This window comes from Arachis hypogaea, chromosome 16, assembly GCF_003086295.3.
Source record: "Arachis hypogaea cultivar Tifrunner chromosome 16, arahy.Tifrunner.gnm2.J5K5, whole genome shotgun sequence".
Taxonomy (NCBI): Eukaryota; Viridiplantae; Streptophyta; class Magnoliopsida; order Fabales; family Fabaceae; genus Arachis; species Arachis hypogaea.
In genome coordinates, this window is record NC_092051.1 from 72,958,326 (window position 1) to 72,970,482 (window position 12,157).

Below are 12,157 nucleotides of genomic sequence, written 5' to 3' on the forward strand. Positions count from 1 at the left end.
TTTTGCCTTGGGATGTTGCTGTGAATCACCTTGTTGCTTTCTTCCTTTAACTGTGATTCTTCCTTGTTGAGTTCCATATAGTCTTTCTTCTCATCACCGAACTGCGCTTCTGGTAATACTTTCAGAGTGACACTCTTATCATGCATTCTGAGAGTTAATTCTTCTTGCTCTACGTCTATGATAGCCCTGGTAGTGGCCAAGAATGGTCTCCCAAGTATGATGGAGTCACTTTCATCCTCATTTGAATCTAGAACCACAAAATCTACAGGGTATATGAATTTGTCCACCTTGACTAGAAGGTTTTCAATTACACCCCTGGGGTATACCATTGACTTATCTACCAGCTCTAGAGACATCTGTACCGGTTTAACTTCCTCTATGTGTAGTTTTTTCACCAAAGAGGAGGGAATTAAGTTAATACTTGCTCCAAGATCGCACATTGCCTTAGTGATGGTTAATTTCCCAACGGTGCAAGGCAGCAAGAAGCTCCCTGGGTCTTCAAGCTTAGGAGGAAGCCCTTTTTGAATCAAAGCCCTGCATTCCTCAGTAAGCAGTATGGTCTCTTTCTCATTCCAACTTCTTTTCTTGTTGATAAGCTCCTTCAAAAACTTGGCATACAGAGGCATTTGCTCAAGTGCTTCAGCCAAGGGAATATTGATTTCCAGCTTTTTGAAAGTCTCAAGGAACTTATGAAAATGTTGGTCCTTAGTCTCTTTGCTGAACCTTTGGGGATATGGCAGTGGAGGAGTGATGCTCTTTTCTACTTGCTGCTGTCCCTGAATCACTTCCTTTGAATTGTGTGGTTGGTTGTTCTTCTCTTTGAGTTTCTCAGTGCTCTTGTTTGGCATCACAACTTGATCCTTGGCTTCATCTGCCTTTGTTTGCTTTTCATCTTCTATTGGTCTTTTGCTGCTCTCTACTTGCTTCTTTGTAGTGTCATTATTGCTCATCAATGTTCTCCCACTCCTTAATTGTATTGCCTTGCATTCTTCCTTAGGATTTGGGATTGTGTCACTCGGCAGTGAGCTTGAAGGTCTCTCAACAGAAATCTGTTTGGAGATTTGCCTAATTTGCCTCTCTAGGCTCTTCATGGAGGCTTCATGGTTCTTGGTTGTCATTTCTTGTTGTTTCCACATTTTGTCTATCAAGGTTTCCAAGTTGGTGAGTCTTTGAGATTCAGGTGATGCTTGTGGTGGGTTGTGAGATGTGGATGGTGGATGGTGGGTATTTTGGTTGGTGGATTGGTTATTAGATTGGTATTGGTTGGGGTTGGGGTAGTTGTTTTGAGGCTTTCTGTAGGGGTTTTGGTTAGTTTGCTGCTGGTTGTGGTTTTGGTTGTTTCTTGAAGTGTTTTGGTTTGAGTTCCTCTGCTATGGTTGTTGGTTCTGGTTGTGATTATCTCCCCATCTGAGATTTGGGTGGTTATTCCAGGATGGATTGTATGTGTCACCATACACTTCATTCTGTCCAGAATTTTGGTTGTGCATGTATTGGACTTGTTCTTGCTGCTGCTCCTCTTGAGTTTCTTCATTTTGCCCCCATGTGGATGATGGTTGGCTTGTGTTAACTGCTGCAACTTGGAGGCTATCAATCCTCTTGGCCATTTGCTCAAATTGTTGTTGAATTTGCTGCTGCATCATCTTGTTTTGAGCCAAGATTGAGTCCACTCCTTCTAGCTCCATTACTCCTCTCCTTTGTGATGGTTGGCGATTTCTTTGATGAGCAAAGAAATATTGATTGTTGGCCACCATGTCAATAAGATTTTGAGCTTCTTCTGTTGTTTTCATCAGTTGCAATGATCCTCCAGCTGAGTGGTCAAGTGATTCTTGAGCCTTTAGAGTGAGTCCTTCATAGAAGTTCTGTAGCTTGTCCCACTCAGTGAACATTTCTGGTGGACATTTCCTCAGCAGAGCCTTGTATCTCTCCCATGCTTCATACAGATTTTCAGCATCCAATTGTGTGAATGTTTGCACCTCAGTCTTCAGCCTGATGACTCTTTGAGGTGGATAGAATTTGGCTAGAAATTTAGTCACCAAGTCATCCCAACTAGTGATGCTTCCTTGGGGAAAAGTTTCAAGCCATTGTGCGGCCTTGTCCCTTAATGAGAACGGGAACAGCAGAAGCTTGTAAGTTTCAGGATTCACACCATTGGACTTGACAGTGTCACAAATTCTTAAGAAGGTAGATAGATGTTGATTTGGATCCTCCAATGGTCCTCCCCCAAACGAGCAGTTGTTTTGGACCAATGTAATGAGTTGTGGCTTCAGTTCAAAGTTATTTGCATTGACATTAGGGGTGAGAATGCTACTTCCACAATGTCTAGCATTTGCAAAGGTATAGGAGGCCAAGACTCTCCTCTGCTGTGGGTTATTGTCAACCCCTCCTCCTGGATTAGATGGATCTCCTTCCATCTCGTGATATTCTTCCTCAAATTCTTCCTCTCCAACAATATTTTTCCCTCTTTCAGCTCTTCTTAACCTTCTAAGAGTTCTCTGGTCAGTTTCAGATAAAACAGGAATGGATCTCCCTGTACCTGACATACAAACACAACAAAAGAAACACCACCAGTAACTCTTCAATCTATTGCTAGAATGAAGTTTAGTTTAAGCAAAATTTCAAATAGTTAGCGTGTTAGTCAAAAATTAGAGAAACAGAAAAGAAAAAGTGCTTGATCTAGATCTCCACTTCACGTAATCATTGTCAATCTGTTTCAATCCCCGGCAACGGCGCCAAAAACTTGATGCGTAATTTCGGAAAACGAAAAACGAATTCCAAACACACAAAACTAACCGGCAAGTGCACCGGGTCGTATCAAGTAATAAAACTCACGGGAGTGAGGTCGATCCCACAAGGATTGAAGGATTGAGCAATTTTAGTTTAGTGGTTGATTTAGTCAAGCGAATCAAGAATTGCTTTGAGTGGTTTGTATTCGACAGAAGCTAAATTGCATGAAATTAAAAGGGAGAAGGGTAGATTGCAGAAAATTAAAGATCAAAGAAAGTAAATAAGCTGAATCTTAAAGAACAAGTAATGTAAATTGCAGAAACTTAGATTGCAAGAAATGTAAATTGCAGAATCTTAAAGTGCAAGAAATGTAAATGGCTTGAATGGTAAAGGGAATTGGGAAGTGAATTTGCAGAAATTAAACAAGGAACAATAAATTGCAACAAACAGGAATGTAGAAGATGGATTCAATTGAACCGGATCTTGACAAAAATGGAAATCAGCTTGGTGTAGCAACGAAACAGGGAAATTAAAATTTAAAGCTGTAGATCTCAGGACCCAAGAGACTAGATAACCAAGTCTAGATCTCACTGCCTTCCTAGATCCAGCAAGAACAATTGCAAGGGAAATGTAAATTACAGAGAGAATAGAAGAAGAAGCAATTAAGTGAAAAGGAAATTCAATTATGCAGAAAATTAAACAAGATCCAAAGGTGAGATTGAAACAGAAGTTCTTCAATTCTCCACCTAAGATCCCAAGCAAGAAAAGTAAAGAGTGCTCAACAAGAACTAGGAAGAAGAGAGATCAATTCTCCTCCCCAATTCTCTAGAATTCTAAAGAAAACAATTCAAAAATGTAAAGTAAGTTCCCTACTATAAGTGTTACGAAAATTCTAAAAGGAAGCTCCCCAAAAACTTAAATCCTAATCTATTTATACACTTTCTTCAAATGGTCTTCAAGCCTTGAATTGGGCCTTTGTTCTTGATGGAATTGGGTTGATAGAGGCCTTGGTTGATTGCTCTAGGAGTTGGAGAGAGAACCAATGTGAACCGGGTTGTGAATCATAAAAGCTTGAGTAAAAGTTTGAGTAAAAGTTTGAGGCAAACTTTTACTCAAACTTTTTATACCAGCTGCCCCATTCTTGCTGCTACCAACGTTTGAGCCAAAGTTTGGGGTCAAACTTTTGCTCAAACGTTGGCCCCCTTGTAAATGTGTGTTGCGCCAATGTTTGAGCAAAAGTTTGACCTCAAACGTTGGCGCAAGCTTTTTTCTCCAGGGTGTGCAAGAGTGGCACCAACGTTTGAGCAAAAGTTTGACCTCAAACGTTGGCGCAAGCTTTTTCCTCCATGGTGTGCAAGTGTGGCGCCAACGTTTGAGCAAAAGTTTGACCTCAAACGTTGGCGCAAGCTTTTTCCTCCAGGGTATTGATTTTGTGATGCCAACGTTTGCCAAAAAGTTTGAGGCAAACGTTGGCTCAAGCTTTTCTCCCAAAAGTTTGAGCTAAAGTTTGAGGTCAAACTTTTGCTCAAGCTTTTTTCCTCTGGAGTGTTTTCAACTCTTTTGAAAGTTTGAGCTAAAGTTTGAGGCAAACTTTTGCTCAAGCTTTTTGTTCTCTCTTGCTCCTGGCCATTCCTTCTTTCTTCAACCTTCTTCAAAACTCTTTTCACCTATCATCAATCAACCAAACACATCAAAGCTTTGCTTAAAATCATGAGTTTGTTATTCTTTCATAATATATGACAATTATAGCATAAAATCTCATGAAATTGCATTAATTCATACATGGTTGATTGAATCAAAGGAAACATAGAAATCTACCCAATTGGCTTGCTTATGGCTCAAGAAAGTGCATAAATCAATCGAAAACAAAAGAAAAAGGCTAGTGAAACTAGGCTAAGATGACTTGTCATCAAGAGTTGCTGGGAGTTGGAAAATAGCATAGAACTACTTCCTGTATTTTACTTTCTTGGCTCTTCTAGTTTTCATCATGTATTCTCCATATTTGTTTTTGTTCATACCCTGGGTCGAGCTATCCAACCTGGGATGGTCGACGATGCAGCGACCGACCTGTTAAGGTCAAGCGGACCGACTTCATTACAAAGAACTCGGCCATATCGACAGGAAAGCCCAATAAAGGGCCCAAATAGAGGAACACGACCCAAATCCGAAGGCAATCCCAGCCTATAGAGATAAAGGCGGTTCCCTTGAAGATAAGCTGACTTCATCCAAAATAGAATAAGATAAGATAAGATAACTAACTTATCAGAAAGGTCAGCCCACACTACTATAAATACACTGGAGCACCCAGGTATAACTCATACTCTGATTCTACATAAAACCTGCTTAATACCCGTGCTAACTTAAGCATCGGAGTCTCTTGTAGGTACCCCCCACCCTCCGGTGGCCAAGGATCAGCAATGCAGCAAGTCCAACAAGTCGGACATAACAGCTCCGGCCGCCACCAGCCAGCCGGACACATCATCTCCGACCAGTACCGAAGATCTCATCCGAGATCGACCTCCAGTTTCAGGTAACCCTCGGAACATTGGCGCCGTTGCCGGGGAACCTGAAAGTCATCCCAAAACCATGGCAGACGGCCATAACAATGACCACGACTCGGATCTGGAGAACAGAACACCGCACTAGAACGCGGACACTACGCTAAAGGATACTCCGGAATCCAACGGGAACAAAAACTCATCAAATCCAGGAGCCATGGAAGCACTTCAAGATCGCTTAAAGCAACTTGAGAAAGAAACCCAGCAACAACGAGAGATCGGAAAGAATCTACAAAGAGAGGTACGGCGATGTCGACAACTAGAAGAAAAACTACAGCAGTTAGAGGCCGACCTCAAATCAAAAGCTCCTCGAACCACTCCTGAGGAAAATTCACGCAAAGAACAGGATCCATTCACCAGGGAAATCATGAAGACCAAAATCCCAAAGGATTTTAAGCTCCCGGATATGGTTTTGTATGAGGGCACTACAGATCCCAACCATCATCTCAGCAACTTTAGAAGCAGAATGTACCTTACCGACGCCTCAGATGCCGTTCGCTGCAAAGCTTTTCCGACAACTCTTACGAAAACGGCGATCAGATGGTTTGACAACTTACCTCCGAAGTCCATCTCAAACTTCGACGACCTGGCCAAAAAGTTCCTAGCCAGATTCTCCATCTAGAAAGATAAGGCCAAGCACGCACCTAGCTTACTAGGGATCAAGCAAGGAGATCGGGAGAGCCTCCGCAACTACATGGAAAGATTCAACAAAACATGCATGGACATACAAAGTTTACCAACAGAGGCTGCCATCATTAATGGCTTACGAGAGGGACCTTTCAGCCAATCTATATTAAAAAAGTATCCCACCTCCTTAGACGAAGTACAGGAGCGAGCAGAAAAATATATCAACATGGAAGAGAACGCTCGGCTAGGAGAAACCTCAAAATTTGGAACCTCCTACCGAGACAAAGACAAGGACTCCAAAAGGAAAGAAGATCGACAGGGTGAGAAAATAAAAAAATACCACAACTACACTCCTCTCAAAGCATCCCTGGTCGACGTGTACAAAGAACTCTGCCATACAGAAAAAACCCCCCAGCACGACCACTCAAAGGCAAAAGGGGAGGAGGAAATCGAAAGGAATATTGCGAATACCATCGAATTCGAGGGCACTCTACCAACGAATGCTTTGACTTGAAAAATATCATAGAATAATTGGTAAGAGAAGGAAAATTAGATCAATTTCTGGCCACCCGGGATGATGACCAAAGAAAAAGACGGAGAGACAAAGATGATGGACGAGCTGAACGGTCACCTCGGACACCAGAAAGACACGTGCACATGATACACGGCGGATTCGCAGGAGGTGGGATCTCCAAATCGTCCCGAAAAAGATATCTCAAAGAAGTATATCATGTTGAGGGAAAGGAGGAAGCACCCGACCTCCCGGCAATAACATTTACTAAAGAGGACGCATCCGGCATTATCTCGGGGCATGACGATCCCATGGTCATCACTGTTATACTGGCAAACACCAATCTACACCGCACACTAGTAGACCAAGGGAGTTCTGCTGACATCTTATTCAAAACGGCTTTCGACAAGCTCGGTTTAGACGAAAAGGAACTTAAAGCATACCTGAACAATCTGTTTGGACTAGGAGACACTCCGATACAACCATTGGGATACGTATCGCTACACACTACTTTTGAAAAAGGAAACCAAACTAGGACCCTCAAAATAGACTACATTGTGGTCGACGTAAGTTCAGCCTATAATGCTCTCATAGGTTGGACAACACTCAATCAACTCGGCACAATAGTCTCAACTCCGCATCTATGCATGAAATCTCAACTACAGAAGGGATAGCCACGATAAAAGCAGATCAAAAGATGGCACGTCGCTGTTACAACGAGAGCTTAAACCTCAAAGGCAAAGGAGAAGAGTTTCATACAATTGAGCTTGGCGGAGCTCAGCGTCGAGAAGAACTCCGTCCACACCCAGAAGGTGAGGTAGAGAAGGTTCAGATTGGAGACACCTCAGACAAAACGACTAATATCGGCACGGTCCTAAGAGGAGATTCAAAAGAATTACTGATACAATTCTTACGAGATAATGTCGATCTCTTCGCATGGAAAGCCGTAGACATGCCAGGCATAGACCCTAAGCTAATGTGCCACAAGTTGGCGGTCTATCCAGGATCTCGGCCGGTGCAGCAGAAGCGAAGAAAACTCAGACCAGAACGATCCCAAGCTGTGGAAGAACAAGTACAAACGTTACTGGAGGCAGGATTCATAAGAGAAGTCAAGTACCCACTATGGCTAGCCAATGTCGTCTTGGTGAAAAAATCAAACGGGAAGTGGCGCATGTGTACCGGTTACACCAATCTCAACAAAGCCTGCCCAAAAGATCCATACCCACTACCAAGTATTGACGTTCTGGTAGACGCTTCCTCTGGATATAGATACCTCTCGTTTATGGACGCCTATTCGGGATACAACCAAATTCCCATGTATCCACCAGATCAAGAAAAGACCTCGTTCTTTACACCAAAGGCGAACTACTGCTACATCGTGATGCCTTTCGGTCTCAAGAACGCGGGAGCTACCTATCAAAGGCTAATGAATAAAGTCTTCTCGGATCACATCGGAAAAATCATGGAAGTCATGTGGACGACATGTTGATAAAAACACAAAGCGAAGATACACTATTATCTGACCTGGCTCAAGTGTTTGACACTATAAGGAAGCATAACATGCGACTCAACCTCGCGAAATGCACCTTCGCAGTTGAAGCAGGCAAATTCTTAGGCTTCATGCTCACACAAAGGGGAATTGAAGCAAATCCAGACAAATGTCAAGCTATACTCAACATGAAAAGCCCAACCTGTGTCAAAGAAGTACAACAACTCAACGGGAGACTGGCCGCCCTATCCCAATTCTTAGTAGGAGCTGCGATAAGATCTCTCCCTTTCTATGCTACTTTAAGAAAGGGAAAACAGTTCGAATGGACGACAGAATGTGAGCAAGCTTTCCGAGACTTCAAAGAGTTCTTAGGACGGCCACCTATCCTATCTCAACCACGAGAAGGAGAACCACTCATATTATATATCGCAGTAGGAAGCCGGGCGATAGCTTTAGTACTAGTCAGAGAAGACGAAAATGGGCAACAACCCGTCTACTTCATTAGTAAAGCACTACATGGATCCGAGCTGAACTACCAGAAAATAGAAAAATTTGCCTATACTCTCATCCGAACATCTCGACGACTCCGCCCGTACTTCCAGGCTCACACCATTAAGGTTAGAACTAACCAGCCCATAAAAGGAATATTGCAGAAAACAGATTTAGCAGGCAGAATTCTACAATGGGCAGTCGAGTTGTCAGAATTCGACCTCCAATACGAAGCTCGGACGGCCATCAAGTCATAGTATCTGACCGACTTCATCGCAGAATTCACAGATACCCTGGAAACTCCCACAAAATGGGATCTCTACGTAGACGGTTCCTCAAATTAAACTGGAAGCGGCACAGGCGTGATAATAGAAAGCAACCAAGGAACCCAAGTTGAGCTCTCCCTTAAGTTCGGGTTCCCGGCCTCCAATAACCAAGCGGAATATGAAGCATTATTAGCTGGTTTGAAGCTGGCTAAAGAGGTCGGAGCTCAAAAACTCAACATTTACAGCGATTCACAAGTGGTCACATCACAAATAACAGGGAGCTACCAAGCCAAAGACCCCACCATAAAAAAATATTTGGATAAAACCAAGGAACTACTCGGACAAATCGGGGAATATAAGATCTGCCACATACCCTGCGAACAAAATGCCCGAGCTGATGCACTCTCAAAACTAGCCAGCACCAAACCAGGGGGCAACAATAGAAGCCTCATCCAGGAAATATTGCAAAACCCGTCAATCTCGGAAGAGGAAAAAGTCCTGGCCATAACAAGTCAGGACCAAGGATGGATGACCCCCATAATCAAATACCTCAAAGAAGGAACACTCCCCGCAGAAGAAAAGGAGGCAAAGAAGTTAACAAGGGAGGCACAGTACTACACCATCATAAACAACATCCTGTACAAAAGAGGAATCTCAATACCTTTACTAAAATGCGTGCCGACCTCCAACACAAGGGAAGTGCTAGAAGAAATACACGGCGGCATCTGTGGCAATCATCTCGGAGCACGAGCTCTGGCCAAAAAAGTACTTCGGGCAGGATTTTATTGGCCAACTCTACAGAAAGAAGCCACAGAATTTGTAAAGACATGTCCACCATGTCAAAAACATGCCAACTTTCACATCGCCCCACCAGAAGAGCTCATCAGCATGACTTCGCCTTGGCCGTTTGCAAAATGGGGACTCGATCTTCTCGGCCCCTTCCCACAAGGATCAGGACAAGTTAAATTTCTCATAGTGGGAGTAGATTACTTTACAAAGTGGATCGAGGCAGAGCCCCTAGCCAATGCCACCGCTCAAAGAAGCCGGAAGTTCTTATATCGAAACATTGTCACAAGGTTCGGGGTTCCATATTCAATAACCACAGACAATGGCACCCAATTCACAGATGCAGGCTTCGGAAAACTAGTAGCCGACTTGAGTATAAAGCACCAGTACACCTCCGTCGATCATCCACAAGCCAATGGGCAGGCCGAAGCTGCCAATAAAGTCATATTGGCTGGATTAAAACGGAGATTACAAGATGCAAAGGGAGCCTGGGCAGAAGAGCTCCCACAGGTCCTGTGGGCATATCGAACAACGCCACATTCCACCACGAAGGAATCCCTCTTCCGATTAGCATACGGAACGGAGGAGATGATTCCAATAGAGATTGAGGAAGGGTCGCCCAGAGTAGTTCACTATAATGAGGACGCAAACTTCCAACTTCAGAGAGAAGAGCTCGACTTGCTACCCAAAATCCAAGAAAGAGCTCGAATCAGGGAAGAAGCTCTTAAACGCCGAATGGCTTCCAGATATAATCAAAAGGTAGTGTCGAGAAATTTCACAGAAAATGATCTCATACTAATCCGAAATGATATCGGAACAACTCGACCAGGAGAGGGAAAGCTGGCAGCGAACTGGAAAGGGCCTTACCGAATTGTAGAAGTACTTGGAAAGGGCTACTACAGACTGTCTGAACTCGATGGACGAGAGCTTCCTAGGTCATGGCATGCCTGCAACCTCAGAAGGTACTACAGTTAGAAAAGATAAAAGATCTCATCATTGGATGCACTCTTTTTCCTGAAAAGGTTTTTTAATGAGGCACCAAGTTGAGACTCAGACAATCTCATATGTATATACTTGCACTCTTCCTTTAAATAAAATATATTTTAGATATTCTACAAAGATTTCAAGACGCATTAATCTGAAGTATTCATCGTCCGATTATAAAGCAACAGATCGGCAGAAAGTGAAAAATAATTTCACTGCACGATCACGATAAAGACAACTGTCCGATAAAGGTGAAAACGCGATTCACCCAAAGGATGATCCAGAAATGACAACCACTTTCTATAGATCGGCAAAGATGAACACAGAATAATGTAAGAAGTTATCGAAAGTGATCCAAAAAAGAACCTGACGAGGTCTTACGGAATGCTAAAATAATAACTTAAAGACTGGCCGACATTGAGAAGTCGGACCAAGTCAACCCAAGTTATAAGTAAACCCTGGAAAGAGGTCTAGCCAACCCTATTAAAGAGGATTACTTTAACTTAGAAGGGCTCGACATGACAAAGTCAGCCCAAAATTAAAAGTTATCAACATAGTCCCTGAAAGAGATCTGACAAAGATCCAAGAAAGAGGACTACAAATAACTTAAAGGAGACCGATATAACCAAGTCGGACTCCTACTACTTAAAAGTTATCAACGTAGTCCCTGAAAGAGATCTGACAAAGATCCAAGAAAGAGGACTACAAATAACTTAAAGGAGACCGATATAACCAAGTCGGACTCCTACAACTTAAAAGTTATCAATGTAGTCCCTGAAAGAGATCTGACAAAGATCCAAGAAAGAGGACTACAAATAACTTAAAGGAGACCGATATAACCAAGTCAGACTCCTACTACTTAAAAGTTATCAATGTAGTCCCTGAAAGAGATCTGACAAAGATCCAAGAAAGAGGACTACAAATAACTTAAAGGAGACCGATATAACCAAGTCGGACTCCTACTACTTAAAAGTTATTAACATAGTCCTTGAAAGAGATCTGACAAAGATCCAAGAAAGAGGACTACAAATAACTTAAAGGAGACCGATATAACCAAGTCGGACTCCTACAACTAAAAAGTTATAAAAGTAATCCCTGAAAGAGATCGGACAAAGATCCAAGAAAGAGGATTACAAAAATAACTTAAAGGAGACCGATATGACCAAGTCGGACTCCTACAACTGGAAAGTTATCGAAGCAATCCCTGAAAGAGACCTGACAAAGATCCAGGAAAGGGATTACAAAAATAACTTAGAAAAGGACTGCGAAAACAACTCGGAGGACTAACTTGAAGAAATCGGTTACAAATCGTCAGAAATACAAGCCGGAGCAAGAACGAACCAAAAATCAAGTTAGACCTACCTAGTCACAACCACAAAGGATTCAAGATACAAAGTACAAAGCAATCCAAAAGAGATACCAAGTCAAGCACAAAAGCGCGATATCATCCACAAGGTTATAAAAGCCTCAGAGGCCACTAAAACCTATCTCAAAAAAGTTGCCATCATCCTTCACAACATTCAAGTGGGTAAAATTCATATCCCTTAGCTTTCTAATTCCACTTGAATATGGGCTACTGGAGACGGATGGTCAACTTAGAGCTCTTTGTGGCATTAAGAGTAAGAGAAAGAGGGTCAGTGGTAAGAACTGTCCTGCAAAGTTCATTATGGTTGAAAGCTTTAAGTTTAAACGCAAAGGTTGGTATAAAGCTCAACTGAATGGG